Genomic DNA, 15,999 nt, shown 5'->3' with positions numbered 1-15,999 from the left:
TTAGATGTCATTATGTATTCTATTTGAATTCAGACAGTGAAAGATCATTAAAACTCTTAGGACAAAAACAGTGTAAGAGACTTGCACTATTTTGAGTAAAATGGCATTCTGAGCAAGAAGAAATTATTTTACATTCTAATCATTTACTCATAAAATAAAACCAAGTGAAGAGGTAAGTGAAACTTACCTGTAAAACTCAAAGTTACAATTACTTCTTTAAAAGAGCAAATAAAGAGCATGCCTTAGAAAGATTATGATGAACTGATAGAAGATAAAGCTCAAACAGGTATGTGGGAGGGATGGCTCTCAATTGAGAGCCAACCATTTCTTGGAGCAGGTGACGGTGTAGCACAATTGAGAGGAATCAAAATACATAAAATCATAAAATGTACTTTCTAGCACCATTTCAAGACCCAATAAAATTTGTTGTGAAATATAAATCAACAGTCACTCAAATGGATTTTTATTCAAATATTTTATTTTCCATATGTAATTACAGTTTATTAACACAAATTTTAAATATCCTGGTATCTAAAAATTCTTACACATGTCGAGACACAAGCAAAGCTGCCAAACATTGACAAACAGGACACCTATTTGTATTTTTATCCATTTATCATAAAGCAGAACTTGAGAAGGAAAGAAACAGTGTGCAGTGTGACAGAACCAAGTTAGGGAGATACATGGACTCAGTGTCCTCCACTGCAGTTATTATACACAAAAAGCTTTTGTCTTCAGAGGTTGAAGAAGAAGGAAGAAATTCTCAAAAACTTTGCCATCCGGAAGTTGCTTGGTCCCTCTCTTGTTTTCTCCAGTTCTCCTATCAGCAAGCCCGTTTGCTTCTGTCTTGTTTTTATCACCTCACTTACCATCTTCTCAGGACCTCAGGCTATCTTGGACTGAGAAAAAATCTTCTACTCCATCACCAGTGAGCTTATTTCAGACTCTATGGTATCCAAATATAACACATTTCCTTGCACAAGGTATGGAACGAGGGGAGTTGATGAAGGGACAGCCCTTTGCCTTGCCTACACTCAGCATCCTCACTGCATCGTGGGACCCAACACTTCAGATGCTCCACATTTGCAACACATCACAGTAACCTGCTGTATCAGTCAGGGTTAGCCAGAGCAAGAGAACCAATAGGATATATATTTAGAAATAGAGATGTATTTTAAGGAATTGGCTCATGCAGTTGTGGGGACAGCATGTCCATAATTTGTAGGACAAGGACAGCAGGTTGATAATTCAGGCAGGCTTTCTATGATACAGTCTTGAGGCAGAAATCTGTCTTCTTTAAGAAACCTCAGTCTTGGGGCGTCTGGGTGGCCCAGTCAGTTAAGTGTCGGAGTCTCGGTTTTGGCTCAAGTTATAATCTCTCGGGGTTTGTAAATTCGAGCCCGCGTCAAACTCATGCTGGCAGTATGAAGCTTGTTTGGGATTCTCTCTCTCTCTCCCTGTCTCTCTGCCCTGTACCCCACTCATGCCGTCTCTGTCTCTCTCAAATAAATAAACATTAAAAAAAAAAAAAAGAAGAAGAAAAAGAAAAGAAAGAAATCTCGGGTTTTGTTCTTAAGGTTTCCAACTGATTGGATGAGGCACACCACAATGGGGTAATCTGCTTTACTTAAAGTCAATTCAGAGTAAATGTTAAATCCAAAAAATGCCTTCAAATCAATAGATACACTAGCATTCAATCAAATATTTGGGCACCATAGCCTGGACGTGACACATAAAATAACCATCACACTTCCCAACTTCAGTTCCTAGGTATGATGCCTATTTCCTAACTCAATTAAATTTGGAAGCGGGGTTATCACTCTCTAATTCTTTGAGTCTTAGAGCCAAAAAGATCAGAAGCATGAATAATAGAATAATTACACTTCTTCTAACCCCCTAGTTTGTTTTTTTTTAATTGTTTTTTTTAATGTGTATTTATTTTTGAGACAGAGAGAGACAGAGCATGAACAGGGAAGGGTCAGAGAGAGAGGGAGACACAGAATCCGAAGCAGGCTCCAGGCTCTGAACTGTCAGCACAGAGCCCGACGCGGGGCTTGAACTCACGGACCGTGAGATCACGACCTGAGCCGAAGTCGGACGCTTAACCGACTGAGCCACCCAGGTGCCCCACTAACCTCCTAGTTTTAAAAAATCCTTTTGGGAATCATATCAAATCCTTACTATGTTGATGAAATTCTTACAAGTCAAATACTCAGTAACAAATGACTAGTGCTCACTATACGCTAAAGGCCAGGAATAAGCCCTACTAGAACAAAGGTGGGCCAATTTTCTCTGTAAAGGGCCAGATAGCGACCATCTGGCCTTGGGGATCACACAGTCTCTGCCACAACTATTCACCTCTGCTACTGTAACACAAAAGCATCAGCAAATGAATGAGCAGGTCTGTATTCCAATAACACTTCATTTACAGGTACTGAAATTTAAATTCATGTAATTTTTGTATGCACTAAAATATTACTCTTCCTTTAATTTTTTTCAATCATTTGAAAATATAAACCCATTCTTAGCTGACAGTCTACAATAACAGGCAGTGGAACGGATGTGGCCCATGAGCTGTGGTTTGCGGGCCCTTGCTCTAGAAGTCAGTGTAGGAGAGAATAAAAAATTACAATGGGACAATCTCTTTATCAGATATTTTTATAGGATGGGTCAGAGGGCATAACAATAATCCAAAAAATCCAGATAAATAGAGGAGGCCAAACACTGCAAAGAAATAGTAAAGGAGTAGGTAGTAAGCCCAAAAAAATGACCATACTATGAATATTATTTTGTAGAACAAAAGAATGAATATTATTTTATGTGACAAAATTAAAAATCTTGAGGAGCTTATTCAGGATGATCAGGTTGACCCTAAATGTCATCACAAATATCCTTATAAGACAGACGCAGAGGGAGACACAGAGAGGAGTTGGCCACGTAATGACAGAGGCAGAGAGCGGTGTGGCTCCAAGTCAAGGAATGCTGCCAGCCACCTGAAGGTGAAAGAGGCAAGGAAGAGATGCTCCCCCAGGGCTCTCAGAGAGAGTGCAACCCTGATGATGCCTTGACTTTGGGCGTCCGTCTCCTGAACTGTGGGAATAAATGTCTAATGTTTTTAAGCCACCATGTCTGTGGTACGTAATTCATCAAAGAAGCCCTAGGGAACTAATATGGAACAATTCACACACCTGTCACTGGACAAGGCAGGAACAACTCGCTTAACAATTACAGAAACCGGCCTAATATTTTACCACTAATGAAATCCTACCATGCAGCTGGAGTGAAGTGTTCAGGGATCCTTGTCAGCACCCTCCTAGCACACCAAATCCTTTATGTACAGCAGCAACATCTCAGCAAAATGAGAAAACTGTCTTCTGCTCTCTCAGCTACCAACTTACAGGCTCATTAATAAGAATCTTTTGCCTTTTGAAAAGTAATGTCCACAACTAAAAGAGAAGGATACTTTATCACATCTATAAAATATTCCAGGTCTCAGGCTAGGCATTATGCTATTATTGGAAACATTATCTAGAACATTCTAGCGGGTATCTCTGCTCTGATTTTTTTTTTTTTTTTGAAGTAGGGGAAGAAACAGCCTACTCCCTTCTATATAGCTCTCTGTCAAGAGTATTCCTCACCAAGTTTACTCTCTGTGTCTCTAACATAGTTGTCAGTCTATCCCTGTAACAATACAAAGCACTCCTCCTTTAAGAACATTGAAGAAAGTATATCAGTTCCCTATTGTCACTTTAACAAATTAGTACCAGTCTCGTCGCTTAAAACAACACAAATTTATTCTGCTGCAATACTGGAGCTCAGAAGTCCAATATGGCTCTTACTAAGCTAAATTACAGTGTCAGTAGGGCTGCATTCCTTCTGGAAGCTCTTGGGGTGAATTCACTTCTTTGCCCCTTCCACCTTCTAGAAGACACATGCATTCCATTGCCTGTAACTCCTTCCACCACCTTCAAAGCCAGCAGTGCAGCATATTCAAACCTCTCAGACTACGACCTTTTTTTTTCAGCGTATCTCTTTCTTTGAGGATAGGCCTCCTGCATCCCTCTTATAAGGGCCTTCATGATTACACAGGGCTTTCCCAGATAATCCAGAATAATCTCCCCATCTCAACATGTTTAATGTAATCACATTTCAAAGTTCCCTTTGCTATGTAAGGTACCATAGCAACCCATATCCAAAGATTAGGATGTACACCTTTGGGGACAGAGGGATAATATTCAGCCTACCTTAGAGGGTTCTGGGATAATGGGCAACCGAGCTACCATAGAATCTTTCCTACTACAAATACTTTAAAAAGACTGAAATTCAATAAAAATTATTGAAAAAAATTGTAATATTTTGTTTAAATATGTAGCTGAGCACTAAAAAACTATGGGAAAGTCCTATAGGCCAGAAAGGAAGGGAAAATGCAAACTCAGACTGTAAGCATACAACTGGTAGGGGGTAGGCAGGTGTTCCTGGATGGGAAGGATAGAAATGAGTTCCTAGATCAGAAGAGTCCCTAAAGAGGAGGGACTTGGGTTTCAAACCAGGCAGGACTGGGAAGTGAAACTAAAGACGCTAACATAATGAGGTCTTCCAGAAAGCTATATTTTCAGGGTAAGCAGTTATAGAAACTGTACTACCACATCCAGGAAGACAGCAAACAATTTTGAGTCCTTTTAAAAAGCTTTTTGTAAAAAAGAGAAACTCCAAGCTTAGAGTCCGTAGTCTAAACGTATGGAGTCTCAATGTCACTACCCAGGCGTGCAGGAAGCTTCACGCCAAGCAATCCAGATAAAAGCTCATCACAGGCAGTGATGGTATTTAGGGAAGGAAAACTCACAGAAGCAAATTCAAAATGATTCAGGGGGAACATCTGCAAGTCCTAGCCCTCACACCATTCCCAGGGAAAAAAGTAAAAACTTTGTTCTCAAAAATCACAAAACACATAAGAAAAAAAAAAAATCCACCACTAGAGAGATACAACAGACACAGCAAAAGAAGAATTAGAGTCCCCAAGACGTTGAGGTACTAGAACTAACCAAATGAGACTAAAATTATTATTATTTTTTTAAATATTTTAACATTTATTTATTTTTGAGAGAAAGAGACAGAGAGTTAACAGGAGAGGGACAGAGAGAGAGGGAGACACACAATTGGAAGCAGGCTCCAGGCTGAGCTGTCAGCACAGGGCCCGACGCAGGGCTCGAACTCACGAGCAGTGAGATCATGACCTGAGCCGAAGTTGGGACTTAACTGACTGAGCCACTCAGGTGCCCCTAAAATTATTATGTTTAAACTGACTAAAAAGATAAAAGAAGAAATGAAAACAATATGAACAAAACAAAACCATATTTAAAAAGAGAGACTGGAAAAAGAGCCAAACAGCAAAGTCAAAGAAAGTAGGAAGAAGAGAAGCATATTATAAGAAGGATAAATAAAGCTTTATTAAAAAAGAAAAAAAAAAAAGGTGACAGGCATTCAGCAAAATTATTTTCTAAGAAAGAGAACAAGAGTAAATTCTCCCAAATTTCCTTAACTGATAAAGAATAGCCATCAAAAACCCAAGGCAAAAATCATACTCCATGATAAAAGTTGAGAAACTTTCCTTCAAAATTCAGGAACAAAACCAAGGTGCTATCACCCCTTCTATTCAGCATTGTAATGGAGATCTTAGACAACTGAGTAAGCCTGAGCACTGAACACAGATGAGAAGGAAACACAGCTCTCGTCATCCATATTAACAGGAGTATCCACATGGGAAATCCAAGAGACTGCAAATATTAAAATTGGTAAGATGAGAAAAGTTGCTATAAATAGGACCAATATACAAACATCAACAGTGTGCTCATGCATTCCCCCAAATTTTTAATGTATTTTTTCGGAGGTGATCTGTAATAGCCCTGCAAATATCAGGTACACAGAAATAAATCTACCAAAAGTATTAAAGACCTTCATGGAGAAAATTATAAAATTAATTGAAGAACATAAAAAACTAAAATGAAATATAACATGTTCACGGGTGGGAACGCTGACTATAATAAAGTATCAATTCACCTCCAATTTAGTCTACAAATTCAATGTGTTTCTAGTCAAAGCTCAATAAGGTTTGTTTTGGGTAGAACTTTATACAATGATCCATTAATTTACATGAAAGAATAAATGTCACCAAAGGGCTAGGAACATTTTTAAGCTTAAGTAGAAAGGCTATAGCTGTTGTACTCTTTCTCAGCCCGGCTGCACTGTCACCAGCACTATGCATAAGAAATGCTCTTAGTGGCAAATGGACCTGACTTTGTCAGTGCTTACAAGGAACTGTCCCAGACTCTTTTTTGTTGCTTTCACCACACTCTGCAAAACCTGAGCCTGACTCTACATCTTTTGGGCATGTTTTATTATTTTTTTTAATTAGTAAAATTAAACATATAAATAAAACTAAAAAAAACCAAATAAGTTACAAATCGAAATAAGTATCACAACTTACTGTAACAGTTTGGTAATTAAAATCAAGTCATTGACACAAAACTAAACAAGCCAATAGTCTGGGCTTGGAAGGAGACAGAATTCCAAATAAGTAGGAAAAGAGTAGTCTTTAATTAATAGCCCTATGACAATTCCCTGCCCATTAAAACAAACAAACAAAAAATAGCAGTAGTCCCTACCTCATACCATAGATTTAAACCCTAAATATAACAGGCAAAACTTAAAGTTTTAGGAAAAAATAGAGAAAACTGTTTTGACTTTGTGGTTAAAGAAAAACTTCTTAAACACAACGCCCCAAAAATCAAATATTATACTAATGTAATGTTTACTATGTGCAAGGAAGTATTCTAAGTCCTTTACATAAAGCACTTAGTACTCTAAGAGGTAGGTAATACTGCTGCCTCCATTTTCCAGATGGGGAAAGTCATGCACAGAGATGTGAAGTAACTTGCCCAAGGTTACACAGCAAAGAGGGGACAGAACTGGGGATAAGAGGGGATCTGAAGCCAGAGGCTGTATGGCTGTGGATTCTGTGTTCTTACCTACCCACACTACACCTGATGTGAAAATTTAAACCTTCTACATGATAAAAAAAAAAAAAAAAAAACCACCAGACAACTGTGGAATAAGCCTAGGACTAGAGGATATTTCCAGCACATAAATATTAAAGAATACCCGCAAAACAATTTAAAAGGACAAAAAGCACACTGTAAAGTAGCCAAAGGCAATGATAGGCAATCCACCGAAGAAGAATCCAAAAGGCAATTAACACGCGGAAGACGTTAAATCACATTATATATCAGGAAAACAAAAATTAGAACAACAGGATACCATCTCACATGCAAAAATTAGGCCTGATGACACTAATGATGTGGAGAGTCTAGAACTCATTTAAGTCAAAGTGTAAATTTTTGTAGTCACTTTACACAACAATCTGGCAGCACCTAGGAAAATTAAAGAAATGTACCCCTTACTAAACCAGTAATTCTGCTTCTAGATTAATACCCAAGAGAAATACCCATGTCCCCAACTAGACATCATACATCAGGATTTTCCTGCAGTCTTGTTTGTCACAGTAAAAAATTGAAAACAACCTCAGAGACCATGAATATGACATTCATAAACTCTAATGTGATCACACAGTAGAATCAAATGATTTTAATCTATTTCTATTAAATCAATAAGTTTCAAACAGAAAAGAAATGAAACACATTACATAAATACTGATAAGACATACCACTTCATCAATTTTCAAACACATAAAAAGCCACCGTATGTTCTTTGTGGTTAATAGTTAAAATTGTCATAAGTATATAAACATGGATGGAAATGACAGATGTTGATTTTAAAACAGTGACTACTTTCAAGAGGGGAAAAATGGGAAAGGGAATGGAGTGATCCTTTACCTGTATTGTAACACCGAACTTCTTTATTTATTTTTTATTTTTTTTGATGTTTATTTTTTGAGAGAGACACAGAGTGAGAGTGGGGGAGGGGCAGAGAAAGGAGACACACAATCCTAAGCAGTCTCCAGGCTCAGAGCTGTCAGCACAGAGCCCAAAGGAGGGCTCGAACCCACAAACCGAGAGATCATGACTTGAGCCAAAGTCAGACGCTTAACCAACTGAGCCACCCAGGCACCCCTGTACACTTAACTTCTAAAAAAGTGGGAGATGTGGCAAAACACTGGCATCTGTGTAATTAGCTTGTTGGGTTCCCAAGAGTCTACCATATTTTCTGTGCACATGAAATATTTCCTAATTTAAATGAGCCCTGAAAATCTAACATCCCCTTTCTTACCAGGGCACCAATTCTCAATCCTCCTGCTGTGCCTTCCTTTGTAAATTGTTGTAACTTGCCTCATCAAACCTTTGTTCCCACTATTCCTCAAACACAGCCATATAAATCAAGATATTCTCATTCATTTCTCAAATATTCCACATTAATTTTCATCTGTGCACCTGCAAGTACTGTCCACATTCTATCCTGTAATTTGCTTCTGTTTAGGAAAAAGGAAGGCTTTAAGACAACGGTGGTATATACTTGAAAGCAGTAGCCAATAATTTGCTGACTCTTCCCTTGTTTATAACAGAAAGCAACACCCTAGATCTATCACACTTGGATGATCTCATGTGTGAAAATGACACCACACTATCTCCCTTTCCTGTATCCAGCTCTCAAACACAGGCATGTTGACACACACACATACATCCTCATCTGTAAGACGGAAGAGACCATAGATTTAACTGTCCAATCCAAAACAAACTTTGCAGTTATGACTATACTTTGTCCAAACATAAACTTAATTGGGCTAGTCAATTTTCTGATAACCCCCAAAATACGTTTGTTTTAATTTTTTTTTTTTTTTTTTTTTTTACGTTTGTTTATTTTTGAGAGACAGAGCACAAGCAGGGGAAGGGCAGAGAGAGAAGGAAACACAGAATCCGAAGCAGGCTCCGAGCTGACAGCACAGAGCCGGATGCAGGGCTCCAACTCACGGACCGTGAGATCATGACCTGAGCCAAAGTCGGACACTCAACGGACTGAGCCACCCAGGCGCCCGTTGTTTTTTTTTTTCAATAAAATAATTGAAAACAATATAAATGTTTTGTTCTGTGTGGCTGGTGTTTCTAACACATTGTAACACAAAGCCCTCAATATACACAATTTTTTTACTTAGAAATAGCACCCAAAGGTTTATGATATGGCTTTAATTAGACTTGCTTATAAGCATTTTTTTGACTTACTGAAAAGAAGCCCTTTAAAGATAGTAATGCAACAATTTATTTCTGAGTAGTGGTAATTATATGTTATGGTTGGTTTGTAATTTTGAAGAGAATAGGACTGGATGAAGTCTTCCAAACTAGTGATCTAAAAATTATTGATTCCAATAAAATTAATTCTAACTGTATAATTAAAAAGCCTAAGTTTGTCACCAGAACTTGGTAGACAAAGAAACTGCAAGAATCCTTTGTTCAATAATAACAAGTTTCCTTATGAGACCAATTGTAATAGAAAGTAAATTTAGATCTATAACAAATAGTTTCCTTCGCATGGGAGACAGAGTACTGATAAAAACAGATTATGGATCCGTTAACTCCGCAATAGCAATGTTTTTATGAGCAGGAAGCACCAACCCTTCCTGTTTTCTCTTTAAAACAAAGAAAAGTACATCACATAAAAAGAGCTTCTAGAAGAGAGATTAGACGAGCTATAATGGAAAAGCCACACCAAAGCAAGATTATAAAAGTATCTACAACTGGCATTACTTCCCCAACCAAGTCCTAAAACGAGGAGGTGGTGGGAGAAACAGTAGTTCACACAGGGATAGATTGTGAGGAAGGAAGCAACAGGAGGGTGCTAGCGGAAGGGAAAGCAATTCTCAACCAGGGCTCACAAGACAGCACAAACTCACAGAACAGTGAGGCACAAAGCTACCTGGCCAGTGACATATCCCCTTCCTTAGAGGTGATAAATCAGAATGGCTAAGTCACACGCCCAACGACACAGAGCAGAGCTTTCTGCTTGGTGCATTTTTTTCTCCATATCACAGTGCCTAGCATTATATTTAGGTAATTATTAACACTCAAATATAATACTGAAGACAGTATTATACTGCATAAGATGTACTTCTTGCCTTGTAGCCAGATCGTTACGGGTTTGTACAGTATCTCTTTAGCTTACTCTTTATGAGACCTGACTGCACAGCCATGTATAGAAGAACAGGGAAGTCTTCTACTCACAGGATTTTTCTATTAGTTAACCACCAAATGGTAGCTTGTTCATTTTGTGCTTTCTATTTTCCTTTTACCCAACCTAGAAATGTTGTCACATAGGCCTACTTTCACACAAAAGCACACAGTGCATCGCCCAGAGTAGAGGGGAAGAGTAAAAAGTCTATCTTCAACATCACTGCAGCAGGTAAAATTGTTTAACACTAATAAACATGTACTTGTACACTTCTGGATACATGCAATGCCATTACAGAACAAGGAAAAAAATACATTGTGTATAATGTTCTTTATAATCTAGCTTAGGTTTGTGTTGAAGTACTAAAACAAAACACTAAGCTTTTCGAATGAGGGAGCTGCTAGAATATTCTAGAATTAAGAATAGAAGAACCAAATTACTGCTCAGAAGAGGCATGACCTCTGTAATGGACACATGTTGCCTTTATAAGCCAGCACATTCATCCCTTGTAAACCTTTTTTTTTTTTTTTTTTAATGTTTGTTCATTTTTGAGGGAGACAGAGTGTGAGTGGGGGAGGAGCAGAGAGAGGGAGACACAGAATCTGAAAGAGGCTCCAGGCTCCAAGCTTGCAGCACAGAGCCCAACATGGAGCTTTAACTCATGAACCAGTGAGATCACGACCTGAGCCGAAGTTGGCCACTTAACTGACTGAGACACTCAGGTGCCCCACCCCTTGTAAACCTCTTAATTATAGTATTTCACTGGCTCCATCTGACCAGTACCGGTGGCAGAGACACACAACATAGGCCTATCAACCGTGGTTGTTCATCCTCCTGTCCACAGTTACTGGTCCATGGGATGGGTCCATAAACCAATAGGGATATTGAAAGGAAAAAAAAAAAATTAGTTTCTCCGGCACAGTAAGTTACAAGCACAATTAAAATTGATTCTGCCAGTGGCCATCTTGGCACATGGTAAGATCTTCAAAAAGAATGTAAGCAAGCTGAGCTGAGAAGTAGATAAAAGGAGCAAGAGAGTTCTGACCTTTTCTGATCCCCTTGGTCAAGCCATACTTGACAATCCAACTACTGGATGTCCCAATTCTATGTATTATTTCAAGAATTTGTGCTCTCTCATCAACGTAGTCTTTAAAGCTCATCTATAACCCATCAAGAATTCTGGTTAATACAAGCTTCATCTTGCAAATGTTTATCATAAGTTTTTTCATACCTCTATACTTGTAGAGACTTTGCCTTCACAATTGAGACCACTTTCCCTACATAGACTAAATCATTCACCTTGAATGTAGGCTTTTAAAAAAAAATGAGCCCTTCCTTTTTAGCTGAAAACACCTCCCTCCCAAAAACTCTTTACTCTAAGGACAAAACAAGAAGCTAAATCAATGATCCAGAAAAATGTCCACAGCATCTTCTTTGTGCAAACACGCTCTCGAGAATTACCAAATTTAACTCCAGCCTAAATTTTACTACTGAGCAGGTGAGTGGTTGCTTGCACATGGGGAGCAGGGGCTGTGCAGCAGGAGAGAGGGATTACAAAGGAGGATAAGCAAACTGTGAGGGGTAATAGATATGTTCAAGGTCTTGAATGTAGCAATGGGTTCACAGATATATTTCAAAACTTATCAACTCTATACTGTAAATATGGGCAGCTCATGATATGTAAATAATACCTCAATAAAATTGTCTCAAAAAAAGATACACCTTTCCAAGGAAAAGCATTTTACGGTATCATTCTTGTTCTGGAATGGAACAAATCATAATGCCTGGAGTTGCTGATGTAACTTGGTGAAAAGGAAGAAAGTTACATGCCAAGGATGGTAGGGCAGGAAAACAATGAAGACTGATGCCTGATAAGATCCTTGAATTGTGCCCCTGCTCTGGACTACCTGCTTCTGGACATCTTACTACATGAAAATAACAAAGCTTACTATTTTAAGCAGCAGTAGCTGGGTTTCTATTACCTATTGCTAATACAGTGGTCTTTGGTCCTTTTTTAAAGCCAGCAATATCAGGCCATTCTCAGGCCAGCTATCTTTTGCCTCTCATCTTAGAATAAAGTCCAAATCCCAGGCGAACAAATCCAAGGATGTGCAGAGCCTGAATTACCACTGGAGGTAATTCATTGGCCACTATTCCCCACCTCCAGCCATACTTCCAATTCTTCCAATGAGCCTTCTATACTTTAAGTGCCACACAAGCAAGGCACATGTTTTTCTGATATTCCTAGCACCTGGCTAAGTGCCTGGTACAGAAGAGGTACTTAAAATACACTGCTGAATGAGAAAGAGCTCATGATAGCACTCATTATGTTTTAAGGACAGGCAAATGCTTAGTCCCTAACCAATACAATATTTGGGAGAAAGAAATTTAGCTTAATGATGTTCCAGATTATCCTTTCTCTATATAAGCTATAAAAAAGATTTTCATTGTTTCATCAAATATCCACATTTCAAAATGAGATGCAAAGAAAAATGTGAATTGTTTCCAAAATATTTCTAGTTACTTCTGCATTTTTTTAGCATCTGAATTCTATGTAAGTGAACTGCTTTAAGGATGAAAAAGGAAGATAGAACATTTGAAAAGAACTGGATTCGATTCTGTAGTTAAATTAATCAAAAATGGTTTGTCAGCACTAAAACAGGGGAGAGGTTGTGATGGTAGCAGAGGATAAGAAATTCAAAACAGTAATAAGGTTCAGAGGGACTATACCACCAAAGTGTACCCCCCACCCAGACATATAAAGAAAGCAAAGGCCCCAGACTGTCTTCCCTGTACATGCTTCAACATTCACAATGAGCAATTACACTTGAACGCTCAATTCTCCCTCTGAACTTCTGCATAATGTGGAAAACTGAAGAACAACTCAACTATGGATGATCAAGCCTGTGTTTCTACCATGCCAAACATCTGGATAGAAATCTGAAGATTCTATAAATAATCTAGATATTGCTAAATACCCAGACATTTAGTGTTGAAGCCAAGACCTCAGTTCTTTGTGTCATTTTCATTCTTCAAATGACACAAAGAAGCCTGAAGTGCATTTGTCACATATTTTTCTTCCTTATGTTCTCCCTGGTGCCAAGCAGATTTTATACTTACCAGGCACAAAATAACATATACTTATTATATAATATCTGCTAAGAAATGATATAGAAGGTATCAAAAGTAAGGGATCCTGACTTATCATGTTCCAAGGATCACAGTTTGAGGCGGTGCTCACGGCTGCCAACCAAGTTCCAACTGTATCCTACCCCTTCCTTCTCTGAAGCAGTTCTGGGAGACAAGAAATAGAGTTATGGAAGCAAGAGCCCTGCACTGACTCCTTCATTCAATTAACTAAATGTCAACTATATGTCAAGGCTGTGTTGGGCACCCAGGAAAGGAAAAGTGATTAGGACCTTGCCCATAGTGCTGAGAGGTACAGAGTTGATCATATGAAAAGGAGGAGGGCAATTGCTATTTCCAATGATTCCACTGATCAATTCTAGAATCAAGTCTTAGTCCTCATCTTACTTAACAGCATTTGACACAGATGTTCAATTCTAGCTCCTTAAAAACATTTGCACTTGGTTTCTAGCACACCAACCTCTACCAGGTTTTCCTCTTACCTTTTCTGGCTTCTTTCCTGGCTCCTGAAACTCTTACTAGGAGTGCCCCTGGATCAATCCACAGATAAGTGCTATTCTCCCTCTAACCTCACTAACTTGTGGACGTCATCCAATATAATCTCTAACTACCATTCTCTATGTTGATGGCTCCCAGGATTTAAACTTCCAGCTACTTTTCTCCCCTGAACTGCACCGTTGGTAGTCTAACTGCTACCTGACATCTCCATTTGGGTATCTGATTGGCCAATCATATCTAATACTGAACCCCTTATTTTCCTCCCAAAGCTTTGTCCACCCACAGTCTTTCCATTCCTATTAATAGAAGATCCATCTTGACAGTGGCTTAAGCCATAAATCATGAGCAATCCATGACTCCTCTCTTTCTCTCACACCTCATTCCAAACCATCAGAAAATAATGTTGTTCCATTGATATTATACTGGTACACCTCTCGCCTGAATTACTGCAGTAACCTTATATATGATCTCACTGCTTCCATTGTTGCCCTCTATCATCTATTCCCAATTCAGTAGCCAGACAATCTTTTAAATGAAAATCAGGCCCAAAGCTACCAATGGCTGCCCATTTCATTCTGCATAAAAGCTCTCATCCTTCCAGGGTTCTCAAGGCCCTTCACAATCTTCACCTCAGACCTTCTCTGACTCACATCCTGTACCACTCCACACCTGGCTCATTCTGTCTCAGTCACAATGGACTCGTCTCTGTCCCTTACATAAACCAGGAATACTCCTCTTAGTGGATCTTTTTCAAAGTTCCATCCATCTGAAACACTTTTCCTCTTTGTCTTTCATCACTTTCATCACTTCCTATTTCCTATTTGTGTTTCATCACTTTCAAATCTTTACTCTCCTGGCCATATATTAAATATGTACTTATCCTCCCCTACCTATCCACTGCCTCACCACTCTTCATTCCTCTTACTCCATTTTTCTCCACAGCACTTGCCTACCTTCTCATAAGATATATAATGTGTTTACTTATTTATCATCTAACTTTGTCTCATAAATAAAAGACCAATAAAGGCAGCACATTTTGGTTTGTTTTGTTCACTGCTCTTGATGCTCAGTCGGTATTTATTATTGGAATGAATAAAGGAAAGAAAATTATTTGGTTTCATCTTGTATTTATATTAGACTAACAGTATATTAGACTAGTAATGTGAAATCCCTAGCCAACTATGATTCACAGTCCAATTTTAGAGGAAGTGGATTTGTTCATGGGAAACGTTACAGGAAAACCTGAGTAGAAGTATATGAAACGTTGGTCAACAGTAGAGGAAAAAAGAGTATTTCAAGAAACACATTAGATTCTACATTGGATATATAAATGTAATGCCTACTTAATATTATTTTGTAACCCAATGCTAACTTCCACGTTTTAAAATATTTGGCTGTCTTCTAGATTTAATTTTGATCAAATTATCATTTTTATGAAGTTTTCATTAGGTATGTTTTACTCCTGGTGAAAAGGGGGCAGCCAATTCTCTCAATTTGATTCAAGAAGTATTTGAAGAGTATAGCCTCTGTGTTTTAAAAAAAGAAAATGCTACACACTTTAGGATCCAACAAAGGGAAAGCGATGAGCTCTGCCAACAACAACAACAACAACAACAACAACAAACGGTTAATGGTTAGCTGGGGTAAATAGCAAACACAAAGCAATCTACAATATGGAGAGTAGGTATGGTCAAGGGCAAAGACAGAGTAAAACAAAATCTTACATTACTGACTCTCAGCCTTCAGTGTAATTTAGAATTAGGTAGTAAGTTTTAAAAAGGTTTAAAAAAATAATCACATGCCTTCCCTCTCTCCTGGATCTGACTGAATTAGTCTGGAGTGGCACTCAAGTATTAAGATACCCAAGGAAAAATTTAAGGAAACAACGCCTTTGAAAAGAAATGAGGCTTTATTCGAGTAACTTTACAAAGACAGGGCAAGGTACTATAGGTTGAGGGCAGGGAATCAGCAAAGATAGAAAGGCAACAAAGGGCATTTTGTGTGGGGAATTCTGTGTGGCTGAAATATGTAAAGGGATGCAGACAGGAGGGGTGGGTGGGGAAAGATCTTGAATGGCGTGTTAAAGAATTTGGGTTGATTTCACTAAGAGTTTTCCTCTATTATCACAAATGGGTTTGGGTCATTCATTTCACAGCCATAAAATAATTGGGAGGATAAATT

General features: G+C 38.4%; 1 protein-coding gene across 1 annotated transcript in view; it reads right to left on the bottom strand.

Moving 5' to 3' along the window:
• Nucleotides 1-15,999, bottom strand: part of TSPAN13 (tetraspanin 13) — a 31,745-nt gene that overhangs the window by 10,197 nt on the left and 5,549 nt on the right. The gene's annotated exons all lie outside the window — the stretch shown is intronic.

Source organism: Lynx canadensis, chromosome A2 (genome assembly GCF_007474595.2).
Source record: "Lynx canadensis isolate LIC74 chromosome A2, mLynCan4.pri.v2, whole genome shotgun sequence".
Taxonomy (NCBI): Eukaryota; Metazoa; Chordata; class Mammalia; order Carnivora; family Felidae; genus Lynx; species Lynx canadensis.
The sequence above is the reverse complement of the archived record's forward strand: the minus strand, read 5'-3'. Positions and strand labels throughout refer to the sequence as shown.